This window comes from Macaca nemestrina, chromosome 16 (assembly GCF_043159975.1).
Source record: "Macaca nemestrina isolate mMacNem1 chromosome 16, mMacNem.hap1, whole genome shotgun sequence".
Taxonomy (NCBI): Eukaryota; Metazoa; Chordata; class Mammalia; order Primates; family Cercopithecidae; genus Macaca; species Macaca nemestrina.
Genome location: NC_092140.1, coordinates 14,632,804 through 14,650,195, shown reverse-complemented (window position 1 = coordinate 14,650,195; position 17,392 = coordinate 14,632,804). Strand labels below are relative to the sequence as shown.

The following is a 17,392-nucleotide window of genomic DNA, read 5'->3' as shown; positions in this document are numbered from 1 at the left end:
TATACAAGCAGGGAGGAGATCCATGGTGCAAATAGATGTTTCATAGTCTCCTATTATCTGATTACCAACAACACTTGCCAACACACAAGTGTAAACAAAGTAATGTGATTATTTTCTATAGTCACCGGAAAATTCACTGGACCAGGAGTCGGCAAACTCGATTCTTGTCTCTATAACTAGCTGTATGATCACAAAGGCTTATCCATGGCTGACCTCATCTTCCTCATCTGCAAAATTAGGAAGTTGGACCAGACGACCTCCAAAGATAACTTTCATCTCCAAAAGAATATTATTTCACTTTCATGTCATGCATTTCTATAAACCCAGAGAATTAGTGGTACTTTCCAAAAAATATGTTTAATGATTCGAGTTAATCACTTGAAAGTTTTCAAGAAACTCCAACTTCAAAATTATATCTTAAAATGTTTTGACATTTTTAGACAATCTCTGCCATCTTGCCAGGAAAAGGGTTAAGGATAGCTAGGTGACCTTAATTAAGCAAGTCACTTGATTTCTCTGGTCTTTAATTCCTCATCAAGAAACGGAAATAATAAAACTATCCCTGTCTATCTGACCAGATTTTCCAGAGGCCAAAGATAAGACTTTTTAAAAAAAAAAAAAAGAACTTTATAGAACAGTCAAATGCAAAGTTTCATTGTTTCACAGGGGCATCCCACCTCTATGAGCATTAAATGCAAGGCTCTTAACTGTTGACAATATTTTTGCTTCCAACATGCATGTGTGTGCCCTCACTTAGGGAACATATTTTACATCACAATGCCCATGTGTACAAGCACTAAGATATGCAAGTGTAATTTTCAAGCATACCAATTTGAATATCTTACACGTAGTACAAACTTTCCTTCCAATATTCAATGTATTTGCTTTTTCTTAACAGATTATTACCTATTCACTTAAAAAAGTAAAACAGGTGGGAAATCCTAGAATATATAAAGAACAAATCATATCCCTATCTTTTCATGTGTTTCCTTCCAACATTTTCTTATACATAAAGTTTTTACACAATTGTGACCACACACACTTCTGGTTTTTTTTTTTTTTTTTTTTGCTCAACAATATAATTTTCCTGTGTTACAAATTCTCCTCAAGCAGCACTTTAAAGGGTTATACGGTATTTCTTTAGCTTGCCCCCATAAATAACCACAGCTTGCACTTAGTATTTACTGTGTGCCAGGCCCTATTCTAAGTGCTTTATATGCAATTGCTCGCTTAAGTACAAAGATCTGTGGGGTAAGTGCTATTAAAATGTCCACTCTCTGGGTGAAGAAACTGAGAAGGCAGAACTAGTAGATGGAAGAGCTGGGGCTGAAGCCTCCTGAGCCCAAGTTCTCATGCACCATATCCTACTGCCATCCATGGCAAGAACTATCCCCCTAGTAACAGAAACTTGGTTATACAACTGCATTTCTATGTTTATAACTGAGGGAATAAACATTTGATATTTAACTTATTCTTGAAACAAAAGAGAATGGCTTACTTTAGAATCTGTAAGATCATAAAACTTTTTTCCATGAACAAAATATTGCTTTTTCTTTCACAAAAAAGTAAATAGTTCTGTATATTACAGTTAACTCTTGAACAATGCAGGAGATAGAGATACAAATACCCTGCACAGTCAAAAATCTACCTACAACTTTTGACTCCCCAAAAACCTGGCTAATAGCCTACAATTGACTAGAAGCCTTAGTGATAAAATAAACAATTAACACATATTTTGTGTGTGATATATATTATACTGGTTTTATTGTGGGTTTTTTTTTTTTTTTTTTTGAGACGGAGTCTCGCTCTGTCGCCCAGGCTGGAGTGCAGTGGTGTGAACACAGCTCACTGCAGCCTCAACCTCCCAGGCTCAAGCCATCCTCCCACTTCAGCCTCCCGAGTAGCTGGAACTACATGTGCATGCCACCATGCCTGGCTAATTTTTTTTTTTTTTTTTTTGCCATGTTGCCCAGGCTGGCCTTGAACTTCTGGATTCAAGCTATCCATCCACCTTGGCCTTCCAAAGTGCTGCAATTGCAGGTGTCACTGTGCCCTGCTATTATACTCTATTCTTATAATCAAGTATGCTAAAGAAAAGAAAACAATATTAATCATAAAGAAGAGAAAATATATTTACTATTTGTTAAATGGAAGTGGATCATCATAAAGGACTTCATCGTCTTCATACTGAGTCGAGTAAGGAAGAGGATGAGGAGGGACTGGTCTTGCTGTCTCAGGGGTGGCACAGGCAGAAGAGGTGGAGGAGGTGGAACAGGAGGCAAGAGAGGCAGGCACACTAGGTGTAACTGTACAGAAATACATAATTTCTGTCTCGCTTTTTAGTTTTTTAATTTCTCTAAATATGTTTCTATATAGTACCAATCCTTCCACCATTTACTTTAGTTTCAGTGCCCATATCTTAAAGGGATTCATGCCATAAAAGAAGTCAAAAGCACTCTTGAATAATTAGAATGCTTCTGCCAGACTGTCTGACGTCAACTTCTTTTCTGGCAGTGCTTCTTCTTCTACGTCTTCTTCCTCATCATGGGGCAGTAGTTCTGAAGCACCAGTCTCCACCACTCTTTTGTTAGTTGCTCTGGTGTCGTGTCTATTAGCGCTTGAATTTCTCCAAGATCTTTATCTTGAAACCCTTCACCCCAGCCCCACCTTTTCTGCTATATCCACAATCTCTTTCATGATTTCCCTGATTGGCTCTGTCATAAATCCTGTGAAGTCATGCACAACATCTGGACACAGTTTTCTCCAGCAGAAATGTGTTTCAGACTTGATGGCTTTCACTGCTTTTTGTATAACAATGACGGTATCCTTCAATGATACACTCCTTCCAGACTTTCACGGTGTTCTATTTGGGTTGTCTTCCAAAGTGCTACGATCCTCTCCATAAAGTACAGTGTCCACTGAGCCTTAAAGGTCCTTATGGTCCCTGATTTAGAGGGTGAAGTAGGACATTGTGTTTGGGAACAAGTAGACCACTTCAATGTCTTTGGTACTGAACTCATGTGTTCTGGGTGGCCAGGGGCATTGTACAATATCAAAAGAACTTTAAAAGGCATTCTCTTGTTACCAAGGTCCTTCCTGACTTCAGGGACAAAGCACTGATGAAACTGAGGGAAACTAAAGATGGGGTTTGGCATCAGCTCACCCCCACCAGAGCATTCTTTCATGCATCCCCAGTGATCACAAAACCCATACCACTACCTCGCTGATGCTATCTATACCCACTAAGCCTGAGGCTTTAGTCATACAAAGAAAACAGCCATTCTAAATTGTTCTTCTGTGCTCTCAGAATGTTTAACCATGCCTTTTACTTAAAGAATTCCAGGGGCCAGGCATGGTGGCCCACACACGTAATCCCAGCACTTGGGACGCCAAGGTAGGAAGATCACTTGAACTCGAGTTTGAGACTAGCCTGGGCAACATGGCAAAACCCCATCTCTACAAAAAACACAAAATTGAGCTAGGCATCATGGCACACACTTATAATCCCAGCTACTTGCAAGGCTGAGATGGGAGGATTGATTGCTTGAGCCCGGGAGGTCAAGGCTTCAGTGAGCCAAAATCACACCACTGCACTCCAGCCTGGGTAACAGACCCTGTCTCAAAAAAAGAAAAGAATTCCAGGAATTGGCCATAAGAGGTCCAAAATATGGAACCAAGGTTGCAGAGTGTCTGACCTCAGGAAGGAATGCTGACCAACTGATTTAAAGCCTTGTTGCCACCGGCCAGACCACCAGGTGGCCCATCACTCAAGATAACCATCGCAACCAGATATTCTGACCAACCAGATATTCTGACCCGCATACCCTACCACGTGCTTTGCCCAGCCCACCCTGCATATCCTACCCCGATGTCAATACCCACACTTTGCCTAATAAAAAATCCCTACAGGCTCAGAGAGTTGGCCAAGGAATTCATTCTCTCTCTCTCTCTTGTTCTGCCTCCCTTATGCTCAGGCATAAGCTCCAATGAAGGCTTTTCTTTAGGCCTCATGTCAATTTCTATTGCATTGAGGGCCCAAGAACCCATGGCTGGTAACAAAACCAATCCAGAAAAAGGGTTCTCCCTGCCCAGGTCTTCTTATACAATGAAAAGACTGGCAGCTAGCATTGATCTTTTCCCTTCAAGACTTGGGGGTTGGCAGCTTTATAGAAAAGGGCAGTCCTGATCATAAACCTGATTACATTTGCACAAAACAGTAGAGTTGGCCTAAGCCTTCCTGCCTTCAATCCTGGTGCTCACTTTTCTTCCTTACTAAAAAATGTCCTTTGTGGCATTTTTTCCAGAATAGGGCACTTTAATCTGTATTAAAACCCTGTTCAGGCAGATATCCTTTCTCCTCAATGATATTCTTAATGGCATCTGGGAGTCTGTACGCTGCCTCTTTGTTGGCAGAACTGCTTCTCCTGTTATCTTGATATTTTTAAAGCCAAAACTCTTTCTAGAATTATCAAACCATCCTTTGCTGGCATTAGATTCTCCAGCTTCAGATCTTTCACATTCCTTTTGCTTTAAGTTGTCATATAACGACTTCACTTTTTCTCAAGTCATTAGTCTATAGGTATTCCTTTCTAGAGCAATCCTGTGCCCACATAAAAGTTGCATTTTCACTACAAAATAAAAAGGTATTTTGCAAGAAGTACAAGGTTTTTATGCATGCTGATGCAGCTACAGAAACAGCTCACAAATTTCCTTTTCTTTTTTCACAATGGTCCTTAAACTGGATTAATTTATCTTAAAATGGCAGGTAACTGCAGCTGCAGACCACAGTCTACAAAATATATCAAGTAATTCAACTATTTCTTGTAATGTCATGACTTCTCTGTTTCCTAGGAGCACTTCCAGGATCTTTGTAAGGGCTGGCACTTTGTAAGGGTCCAATGGTGTAGTTCGATGTCTATGGTATTGCACTAAACATGATATACAAGAAGGCAAGAGATCACTTTTTACTGCAATAAGCAATTTACTAGAGAGAAAAGAAAAATAGCTTGGAGCAGTCTGAGCTATGTGAACTATGCAGGCCCAGAGAAGAGACATGAGTATGGGACTTCAGGTCACCCCACTCTGTGCCCAAGGGCAACTGTTTAAAGTCATTTGGTTCCTGACTAGCTGCCTCCTCCATTATCTTCATGTTCTCAGAATGTGTAATACAAAGAACAAAAGATAAATCAATAGCTCATGTTGTTTTCATGTGAATTCTTGATAAACAACTCAGAAACTGCCTCTTCTTTTCCTTTAAAAATCCCTTGTAACTACTGTTAATCAGAGTGTATATTCAGGGCAATTTGAACCTTTGCTCCTGAGTTGCAGCAAACTTGGCCCAAATAAACTCTCTACTTACGTTAAATTTTGCCTCCTCTTCTTCTTTTTGGGTTCTCTTTTATGGAAAGAGGAACTGCTCACATGGAGATGACTGGTGTCACACAGTGTTTTAAGTGGATATTCACAACACAACACTCACCACAATAGCTACAGGAGGTGGCTATGAAATCATTACAGTAGTACAATATGTACTGTAGTTAATTTTATGTAGTTATGATTTAATGTTGCATCTTTATATTCCTTTCTCCGGACTGTAAATGGCACCATGTATGGTCTGTGTTTGTGTGCATAAGTTTTAACAATTTTTAACTTTTTATAATAGATTTGTGTATCATTTACAGTAGTAAATGATAAAATAGACTAGTATCTACACATTATTTTATGTATTAATGATATACCTTTTCCTTAATTTCTTCAACGGCCATGCAGTTCATCCGCGAGTTTTTTCAAATTGGTGCACATCTCCAAAAATGTTTACTATACACTTATTTTTCTAACCGGCATATAAGTGGACCTGTGCAGTTCAAACCCACGTTGTTCAAAGGTCAGCTGTAGTATTCTTTTTGGTTTTTTTGAGACAGTCTCGCTTTCACCCAGGCTAGAGTGCAGTGACTCAATGATAGCTCACCGCAGTCACGACCTCCTGGGCTTAAGCGATCCTCTCATCTCAGCCTCCTGAGTAGCTAGGGACTACAGGCGTGTGCCACCACACCCAGCTATTTTTTCTTTTCTTCTTCTTTTTTTTTTTTTTTTTTTTAGAGATGGGTTCTCACTTTGTTGCCCAGGCTGGTCTCAAACTCCTGGGCTCAAGTGTTGCCCCACCTCAGCCTCCCAAAGTGCTGGGATTACAGGTGTTAGCCACTGCACCTGGCCAATGGCACTATTTATCACTTTATTTTTTTAACTTAGCATGGTAAACATCTTTCCTTAGAATATTTGCCTATCTGTATGACTGAACATCTACTTTGTTAAGACAAAATGTTTAAAAAATAGACTACATGAATCTCAATTTGAATTTCAATCTATTTTAAGAGTTTTAAAATAAACTTCATGGGCTTAATAGAGACCCTGGGTAGTTCATGACCATCTGCTTTCAGATTCACTTTCAGATTAACATTCAATAGAGTGGGGAAGTCTCTACCACAGGCCCTGGCCCAGCCTGTCTTCCAATGTCACCACACCCAAGCACTATCTTAACTGTATTTATCCCTGTCAACCTCCAAGAAAGAGAGGCAGGAAGATTCAAAGTTCTGATCAGATAGTACATCTCGCTGCTACCAGTTCACCAATAAAGAGTCAAGAAAGAAATAGAAAGTAAAAGTATAAAATAAGATAAATTCACTGGTAAGGAGTCAAAAAAGCAACAGAAAATAAAGGTGTAAACAATATAATGTCACCACCCACGTGCTCCTTGCAAAACTCATTATTCAGTGAATGAACAGCACTCCCAGTGATATTTATTCCTTGTATTTTTGTTTTGTTTTGCTTTCTTTCAGACAAATGAGTTACTAAATATTTAACACAAGAGTTAGATCAGTGTCTTCTTTTACACACTGGAGTTCTATGGAATCGGTGAAAACAAATGGTCCTAACAAAGGAAATTAATCTCTAACATTTTGTACCAAGATGTGTGGCTGCTTTAAAATCCTATGCAAAGATCATACGGATTTACTGACAATCTGAACAGCTTTTCCTAAACGAAAACAAACAATGAACCAGCCTCAAAGTGATACACATTCTGATGTGCAAGAATATCAGCAAATTTGTCATATGTAGCAATAAGAAACTCATGGTATGATAGAGCCTGTGCATTAGGAAAATTAATCTGGCAGCAGGAGGAAAACTGGGATGAAATAAACAGAAATAGGTGCAGGGAAGGGAAAGTAGAGGTAATAGGAAATAAGAAAAGGATAAAATTAAGATACACAGTCAGATGTAGCGTTTTCAGGGTTTGTTCATTCATCCAAAAAATATGACTGAGCCCCTGCTATGTATCAGGCCCTGGAAAAACCATGGTGAACCAACAGTACAGGGAGGGAAAAAGACATTAAGCAAATGCACAAAAATAAGTAAATAAATAAATAAATAAATATTGATAAGTGGTCAAAAGAAAGGAACAGGCAGTGCATGTTTTAGTTTGGGTGGATAGGCCAGGACATATGAGTACAGTTTCAAAGGCCAGAGAGAGTGGCCTGGCAACTGAGAAGGGTGGCCAAGGGTCATTATTATCCCAGGCAGAAGTGAGAGCTTCTTACCTCCTGAAGTATGAGAGAGGCTGGAATACATGAGGATCTAAAAGCCCAGCCAGTGAGTAATGGGAGGGTGGTGTCTGGTAAGGAGAGAGCCTTATGGTCCAAGGGAAAGAGTTTGTATCCCAAGGGCAATGGCAAATACTAACGTCTTCAGGATTCAGAACTGAACCTATAAGGATGGAGTAATTACAGTAGCAAAGAAACCAGGTAAGAAGGATCCTATCCCCTATGATATGGTTTGGCTCTGTGTCCCCACCCAAATCCCCAGTGTTGGAGGAGGGGCAGACTTCCCCCTTGCTGTTCTCGTGATAGAGTTCTCATGAGATCTGGTTGTTTAAAAGTGTGTAGCACCTCTCCCTTTGCTCTTCCTCTTTCTTACCAGCCATGTGTAGATGTGCCTGTTTCCCCTTCGCCTTCTGCCATGATTGTAAGTTTCCTGAGGCCTCTCCAGAAGCAGAAGCCTGTACAGCCTGCAGAACGGTAAGTCAATTAAACCTCTTTTCTTTATAAATTACCCAATCTCAGGTATGTCTTTATCACAGTGCAAAAATGGACTAATACACCCTACTACTGCACAAACCAGGAAAGAAAGGAGACAGGAAAGGGGACGCCAGGTTGCAGCAGGCATCAGTGCTGCTCACCAAAGATGTGAGCTCTCCTTGCAGATACACAGAAAGGATTGTACTTCCCTGCCCCTGGAGTTCAGTGTTGCCATGTGATTTGCTTTTGCCACACAAACCTGCCACATTCAAGATGGGGGCTGTCCCATCAACTGAGGTCCCAGGACAATATGGAACTAGGCTCCCAGCCCACACTCAATGGAGAGGTAGCGTGCGGAAGACATAAACCTTTCTGTTCTAAGCCACTGAGATCTGGGAGTCCTTGGCCCATAACGACTGATTCATGACAGAACGTAATGAATGTAGTGGTTCTTGGATGAGGAAGGCAAAGGAGATAAACAGCAGAGACACAGGAGGAGTTACAGGTTTCAAAGCTGGTGATGAACACAGACACTCCCCACTAAAACAAGAATGTAAAAAGGACAACCTAACTTGGGATGTAAAGTGGCAATTTATGTTTCATAGATGCGGAACTTAAGGAGCTGGTAGGACAGCCAAGAAGAGTCAGGCAGGAAAACAGAAAAGCAGGTCTAGGGTGGGGCAGGGTAGGGCAAAGCGTGTGGTATAAGGGGGAGAATCAGAACTGGAGATAAAACTGTGGAAATTGCAATGAGATGGTGCCCCCCTTCGGAATAAAGGGAAAAAATTAAATTCTATAAACCAGTGGTGGAGAAGAGACCCTTTAGAAATGTCCCTGTGTGGTGACTGCAGGAAAAAGAGTGAAGAAGACACAGGAACAGACATCAGAGAGGAAGGGGGAGACGCAGGAGAATCCTGTTCCACGGAAGGGAAGAGGGTGCTGAGTGGTATGGGGTGAGCACTGAGAGGCCGCCCCACACTAAGGACACGAGCAGGTCACGGCGATAGGGAGCTGCGGACGGTGAGGAAGCAGAGGCAGACCAAACAGCCAGTGTAGAAGTAAAGACAAGAGCTGGGTCAGTAGAGCCAAGAAGCCCCAGGCCAGGGAACAGCCGAGGGAAGAGCCCGTGACAAATAGCCTCCGGCATCTCAGAAACTCCCAGCCCTCCCTCTCTCCACCACTTGCTAAATTCTGAGCAACTTTTTAAAATTGCAGAAGCTCAAATACATGACAGGAAGAAAAAGAACTATCTCTTAGAATTAAGTGGCCTTGCCCTGAGGGCTCCAATTATCACAGCACATTCTCAAAATCATTTCTCCTGTCAATATTGACCAAAGTAATAAAAGCAATACATGTCAACTGTAGAAATCTGGGGAGGACAGAAAATTGGAAGAAAAAAAGTGAACTTCCCATCATCCCACATCCAGAGATAACACCACTGTTAACATTCTGCATTCTGGTTCATGTTAAAGACTAAACACAGATAGGTCAGGCCGATAGCCAGTCAACGAATGTACATGAGAGATTTATGCTAAAGAAAAACAATTTTATGACAGGTACACTTTTAAAACCTCATGCTTATCAAACCTACATTCCATATTGTACAGTACAGCTTATGCCCATGTGAATGTGGCCCTGGAGTTACAGAATGGGGTAGCCCTCCAAGCAAAAGGTTTAACTTAAGACTGTGACCGAGAGATCTCTAAAGACAAATAGCTACAGGGCAAATATTGTTTCTAAGCTTACTGTTTTACTTTTACCAGTATGGTACTTACAGAGACAGACGTTTAGTGTTAACATGGGGAGGCAACAGGCAGAGTGGCTAGGAGTTCAGGGTGTGAAGTTATAGTGCTCAGCTTCAAGACCCAGCCCCCGTACCTACACCTGTGACCTTTAGGGGACTTAACCTGTGTGTGAAGTCCTTGGATGCATTCTAGGGCATCATAGATGGGTCAATAAATGCTGGCTCCAGAAATATTCAGTCAAGATAATCAATCTTTTCCTTTAGTAACATAATAAGAGCTTGCATTTGCTAAGCACTCACTATTAACTACTTTACATGCATTTTCTTACTTAATCTTTACTTTTAAAAAACTCTCTAAGATAATAATACCTACCAATCCCAATTCTCAGATGAGCAAACTAAGGCTCGGGCAATGTACGTTGCTCGAAGTCCTCAGCCAATCAGTGGCAAAGCCAAGGCTCACCTCCAAAGCCCAGGTCCAGCTGGTTTCTTCCTAAACTTTCATACTTTAAAAATCCCTCTCCAGGCCGGGCATGGTGGCTCATGCCTGTAATCCCAGCACTCTGGGAGGCTGAAGTGGGTGAATCACTTGAGGTCAGGAGTTCAAGACCAGCCTGGCCAACATGGTGAAACCCCGTCTCTACTAAAAATACAAACATAAGTCGGGTGTGGTGGCACATGCCTGTAATTCCAACTACCTGGGAGGTCGAGGCAGGAGAATCACTTGAGCCCAGATGGCAGAAGTTGCAGTGAGCCAAGATCGCACCACTGCACTCCAGCCTGGGTGACAGAGTGAGACTCCATCTCAAATAAATAAATAAATACATAAATATCCCTCTCCACTCTTACATGATTATGCGCCCATGTTTTATGTGGTTTCTTTTATTTTACAAATAACTCTTGTATTTCACTATTACTGATTTCAGTATGTGCTATAAGGTACGGCTCCAACATTATTATTTGTAATACCATTTACTGAATGGTAACTCACCATATCCGACTACTACTCTCATGATACCTAAGTGCCTACACACACAGGCCTGCTACTGGATTTTCCCTGCCATGTCACACCTCCCATCCCAGTCTTGGGCCTGTCTGACAGAAAACAGTCACATTATTTACTCTCAGGCTTACACTTAGGGCAGGTCTCTCTAGGAAGCATATGTTCATAGCTGGTTTGAACTTCTTTCCTGAAATAGGTTTCAAAAAGACAAATGAAAAAATCTATTTCAGGACGTGTTCTCAGCCAATCAATGAAATTGTTCCCAAAGTTGGCAACTGTATTTATCAAAACTTCTCTCCCTTCCTCCAAAAAACTTGCTCTTCTTTGCCCAAGCTGCGCTGCTCCTTCTTGGTCCTACCTGGGCATACTAAGCATTTGTTCGATTTCTTTTTTTTTTTTTTTTTGAGACGGAGTCTTGCTCTTTCGCCCAGGCTGGAGTGCAGTGGCGCGATCCTGGCTCACTGCAAGTTCTGCCGCCTCCCGGGTTCAAGCCATTCTCCTGCCTCAGCCTCCCTGGAAGCTGGAACTACAGGCGCCCGCCATCACACCCGGCTAATTTTTTTGTATTTTTAGTAGAGACGGGGTTTCACTGTGTTCGCCAGGATGGTCTTGATCTCCTGACCTCATGATCCGCCCTCCTCGGCCTCCCAAAGTGCTGGGATTACAGGCTTGAGCCACCGCGCCCGGCCTCGATTTCTTATTCTTTCTTAGAAAAAAAAGAATAAAAGTCTCCCTTATCTCTGCATCTTCCAGGTCCAGGTGAATTCCTTTTTTTTTTTTTTTTTTTTTTTTGAGACGGAGTCTCACTCTATCGCCCAGGCTGGAGTGCAGCGGCGCCACCTCGGCTCACTGCAAGCTCCGCCTCCTGGGTTCACGCCATTCTCCTGCCCCAGCCTCCTGAGTAGCTGGGACTACAGACACCCGCCACCTCGCCCGGCTAATCTTTTGTATTTTTAGTAGAGACGGTTTTCACTGTGTTAGCCGGAATGGCCTCGATCTCCCGACCTTGTGATCCACCCCCCTCGGCTTCCCAAAGTGCTGGGATTACAGGCGTGAGCCACCGCGCCGGGCTGGTCCAGTTTAACTCTTAATAAATTCTTTCCCGAATACACTGGTTCTGTGCTTTCATCTTCCTGTGGTCTCTGAACCACACGTTTGACTCTTTCCATAGTGCGCCTTGGTACTGTTAGTCACCTTAGTGTAGGTGACTGACCCGCCCACCTGTTTAGATCATAAACCCTGCATGGGCAATGGCCTACTCTGATGTGGTATCATGTTCTTAGCACCCAGCAGAGAGCCCTGCCCCAGAGTCCGCCCTCAGTAAATGCGGACAGTGATTTTTCACAGTTCCTTCCCTCCCTGTTCAAACTCAAGGCCTCACTAATGTCCTCCTGACTACTAATAGTCAAATGGACTAAAAAGCAAAGGAGTGGAACCTTCTGTTGATTATCTAATCCGATATGTGCCTCCACCCTGCTTCCTGTATTTTGGGACATTTCTGTTTTCTCCACTGAGGGGTGGAGAAAAACAGTGCAGAGAAGCTCTGGCCAGTTATCAGCTTACTGACATCTGATTTTAAATTATAGCCAAAAACGAGATTTTACCTTTCTTGAGAATTTCAAAGAACAACATTACCGGGGTCTCACGTTACCTCTGATAGCACTGGAATCTTGAGCTGAATAAACGGGGCAATGCAGGAAGCCTCAGGCAGACTCAGGGACATTACTACCCCATACTTCCTGTCTGCCCTCCTCCAGTAACAGCCAAGCGAAATTTAGCAACGACCTGACTTGGTTTCATTTGTATTGTTGGAACTCAAAGGGGTGTGGAGTGGCATCGCTGGCAAGGGCTTGACATCGAAGAAGAGTCTGAAGCTGAACATAATGAGATAAGATCAGTACGGAAGCCGGGCAGCCCGAAGACTTGTGTATTAATACCCAAGTGCAGGACAGTCAGCACACCCATGCAAAGGGATGTGACCTGAGAGTCACACAAATCTTTCAGAGAAAAGACACTTGTAGGCCTTGAGTGGTATTAATACATCCTCTTAGATCTAGGCCATTATGATGCCATCTTTAATACATCTGAAAGACCTGAGGTAAAATCCTGTCCGGAGCTCCAAAAGTAATCATAACTCAATCCTGCTCAGGGAATTCTTTCTAGCGTTTCTTCTGAGCTTGCATACGTTCTGAACATGCCACCTTCCTGACTATTCTAAATTATGGAAAGCTAATTCTGAAATTGTGAGGATTCTTCCTTCATTACCAAAAATCATAAATTACTTTTCCTACAGTTAAAAACGTTCCTAGTAGTACCTCCACTACTTTTATAAAAGCAGCTTAGGGTTGGGTATGCTGACTTGCACCTGCAATCCCAGGAGTTTGGAATTGCTTGTGCCCAGCTCGAGACCAGCCTAGACAACAGGACAAAACCCCATCTCTACAAAAAATACAAAAATCAGGCAGGCATGGTGGTGCATGCCTGTAGTCCCAGTTACTCTGGAGGCAGAGGTGAGAGGATTGCATGTACCCAGGAGTTCAAAGGCTACAGCAAGCCATGATTGTGCCACTATACTCCAGCCTGGGTGACAGATAAAAACTGTCTCTAACAATAATAATAATAAAACAATAATAAACAAGGCCAGGCGCAGTGGCTCACCCCTGTAATCCCAACACCTTGGGAGGCCAAGGTGGGTGGATAACCTGAGGTAAGGAGTTCGAAACCAGCCTGGCCAAATTGGCGAAACCCCGTCTCTACTAAAAATACAAAAAATTAGCCGGGCATAGTGGCAGGCACCTGTAATCCCAGCTATGCAGGAGAACTACTTGAACCTGGGCGATGGAGGCTGCAGTAAGTCAAGATCATGCCACTGCACCCCAGCCTGGGTGACAAGAGCAAGACCCCGTCTCAAAATAAATAAATAAATAATAAATAAAAACAGCTTCAAATAGAAGCCCATTGGTGGAATAAGGGACTCTAGAAAAAAACAAGTATGTCTCTTATTTAACAGAGCAGGAACCCTGAAGTTCAGTGACATTAAGCAACAATCCAAAGGGACTTAAGTAGCTGGTAGAATATACGCCAGCCACTGGCTAAGAGCTTCACCCACATAGCTCAATTAATCCTTCCAACTACAATACAAGGAAAGTATGATTATTATCTCCAGTCTACAGATGAGGAAACTGAGCCCCAACAAGGTTAAGTTATATACCTAAGACGGTACAGCTGGTGAGGCATGGAACCAGGTTTACAACCCATGCTCTGAACTACCAAACCTCTAACATTAAAACCCAGAAGTCCTGACCCCATGGAGGGTTCTCTCCATTATAAAAAATTCTGGCTGGGCGCGGTGGGTCGCTCACTCCTGTAATCCCTGCACTTTGGGAGGCCGAGGCAGGCGGATCACCTGAGGTCAGGAGTTTGAGACCAGCCTGGCCAACATGATGAAACCCTGTCTCTACTAAAAATACAAAAATTATCTGGGCATGGTAGAACACACCTGTAATCCCAGCTACTCGGGAGGCTGAGATAGAAGAATCACTCAAATCTGGGAGGCAGAGAATGCAGTAAGCCAAGATCGCACCACTGCACTCCAGCCTGGCAACAAGGCGAGACTCCATCTCAGAAAAAAAAAAAAAAAAAAAGAATTCTAAAGCTCGTGAAAGAGCTAACCATGTCTGACAAGGCCTGCAAAGCTTTTTTAGGCCCTGATTAGAACAAACTAACAATCAAAGATTTTTTTAAATAATCTGGGAAATGGGAAGAGCATACTAACAAGTTGTTAATTTATCATAATGACATTATAGTTATGTAAGAATAGACCCTATTTTTAAGTAATGTATACTAGTTATATAGAGGTGAAATGATACAAGGCCTGGGACTCACAATCACACATGAAAAAGAATAGGAAGAAGAGACATATGAAGCAAGTTTGGCAAAATCTTGATAATTATTCAATCTGAATGATGAAATATGAAGGTTCATTATACTATTCTCTCTACTTTTTGTATGTTTATTTTCAAGCTTTTCAAACAAATTAACACAAAATCATTCATAAAGGTCCACGAACCTGAACCCATGAAAAATGAGCTATTGAACAATGAAAAATGAGTAAGCCCATGTTATGTTTACATTTTAAAGCTTGTTTTTAATGGCAGCCTTTATCATCCGCTGAACTATTTAATTTCATTGTTTCTGATCTTATGACCATCCACTCATCAATACTTGAAGCGTGGGAAGAGCTATTGAATGCATACGTAGTTTAATTTTTTAAAATCCATCTGCAGAACTGCTTTATTAGTCAGCTAGTTAAGAATATTTATTGAGCATTTATGTTGTGAGCATTGTATTAGTGCTGACCCAAGTTATCAGACACAGAGCAGAGTAATTACTTCCATCTAAGGACAGATTCACAGACCATGGGTTGCTGCTCTGCCTCCTGAGAAGTCCAGGGTTACCTTACCTCACCTCTCAGACCTTCATACAACGAAGCCGGGCCAGAACTTATGTGGCAGGTGCACCTGCTGTGGCTCCCTGACACTGGAGCCATGAGAGGAAGTAGGCAGTGGCAGAGTATCAGGCAGGAGATGGGGGGATGAGGTGTGTGGGTAATTTTTAGTATCTGTAGGCCCTCCCGGATTCTTCCTTCTGCAATTCAGAACCATCACAATGCATTTCCTATTTCCCATTCAGTCAGGCGCCCTCACATGCCAGAGCAAGCCCACCCGCTTCCCTGCATTTTGTATCTGTTCCATCACAGGTTTTGTCAGACAAGTGACTACAGACAGACAAGACTAAGAGTTAAGACAACAGCCAGGCCATCTGGCTCTTCATGCATAAGGGTGTCCAGGGAAAACGGATGTACTACTAAAGTATCATGACATAACACAGTTGGCAGGCCGTCACATGTGGGAATGGACACTCCTAGGTCACCATTAGTAGGCCATCCTCCGACAGGAAGGGGATATTCGGGGACCACTGCACATCAGCAGTGTTGTGTCTGCACCGGCACTCCTGGGCTCCACCAGCACGGCTTATTAAACCAGTACCTGCAGCACCTTGGAAATCATGGCACACTAGCACACTTTATTTACTCTTGTTCTGCCTAAAATCCCTGATGACCACGGCAGGCCCCAGATAAAGGAACCAAGTTCTGTGTGAGAACAGAAAGGATGCCAAAGAAGTTGCAGGCTTTATCCTTAACATGCACTGGCAAAAGTCAGGAAGATGCAGGAAGCCATACAGAAGTTAGCTGCTTATGGAAGAGATGGCCAGGTTCTGGTCTATTCCCAACTCCTGCTCTGCTCCTTACCTAATCGACTTCCCTAAAATAGAAAAATTAAATCCCTCTTTACTATGGATCAAACTGGAGTTTGAGAAATCTGGAGTGAGTTGGCAGAGCTAGCAACCGAGAGAAAATTCAAACTGAGCAAATTGGACACAGAAATCAGCGAAGTTTCATCTCCAATCTCCACAAACGTCATTCACGTAATTTTGTGTCTGCCCATGAAGGGCATCGATCTGCCACCAAAATGATGCATCCGCCCCTGTGTTAAGGGGCCCGGCACTCTGCCCCGACACTCCCCAACACACCGCGCCACAAAGCCCAGACAACCACTTCCAAGGCCCATCTTCTTGCACTGTTCCAACAAACACCACAAGTCACACCCACCCACAAACAAGCCCGTTTCAAGAAAACAAATGCCGACGGCAACGCAAGGGGCTGCTAAAAGTTTCCAGCTGCCCGGCAGAGCTCGCTCCTGCTCAAACGTCGCTCCACTCCCGCACCATCCAGGTGAACCTGACTATTCTAAATTATTGCAGTGCGTTTCCAAATACAGCAGAACCAGCACTGGCTGTGAAAAACTTAATAGAAAACTTCATCTTCCTCACACCCAGAGGCCTATTCTCTAAAGACGTTCTGCCACGTGCAGATTCATTTTGGGTTGCTTGCTTTGCTTGCTTCGAACCCCCAAAGGTCACAGGAATTTGCACCAATGCTAAATTAGCGAGGGTTCCCATCATGCCCCCCAAGCTTCCCTAAAAGGCGGCCAAACTTCAGGATACCGGCTTGGGGAGGGGGGACGGGGAGCAGGAGAGAATGCCGAAGCCCTTCCCTCCTGGAGTTCAGCCCACTCAAAGGGTTCGCAGGGGCATCTCCCACCCTGAGCGCAGACTGGATGAGGAAGCCCCATCTCAATTCCCCTGCGCCCCTCCAAAACACTGGAGGAGAGGGAGGCTGGGGGAGGGATGCGGGGGAGGGGGGAGAGTGTAATTTCCCAGTTGACAGAAAGCAGGTAAATTGGGAGAAAGCGGGGTGAAAAGAGGGAGAGGGCGACGTCACTCCGCGGAAATTTCCCAGGAGGAAGGGAGCAGCTATGGGGACAGAATCTTGGGTGGCCGAGAGGGGTCTGGGAGTTGCAGCCCCTCCAGGACCTTCTCTTCTTCCCTGTCCAGCCCCCTCCCGCCCGCCCCACCTCTTGATTCCGCGGACCCAGCACGGTCTGCCGCTCCGCCTCAGCCCTGCCGACTAAGAGGCGCCTGGCCCGGGCCCGCAGCTACCTGGGCCCCCTC

At 43.4% G+C, this 17,392-nt stretch overlaps 1 protein-coding gene and 1 long non-coding RNA gene across 8 annotated transcripts in view; both read right to left on the bottom strand.

The window, feature by feature from the left end:
• LOC105477721 (dedicator of cytokinesis 9) overlaps positions 1-17,392 on the bottom strand; it is a 298,629-nt gene that overhangs the window by 279,338 nt on the left and 1,899 nt on the right. The window lies entirely within an intron of this gene.
• Positions 1,771-17,285, bottom strand: LOC139359061 (uncharacterized). Its single transcript, XR_011614635.1, has 2 exons — positions 10,190-17,285; positions 1,771-4,928 (listed from the first exon to the last, which is right to left on the bottom strand). It is a non-coding gene; the product is annotated as an uncharacterized lncRNA (long non-coding RNA).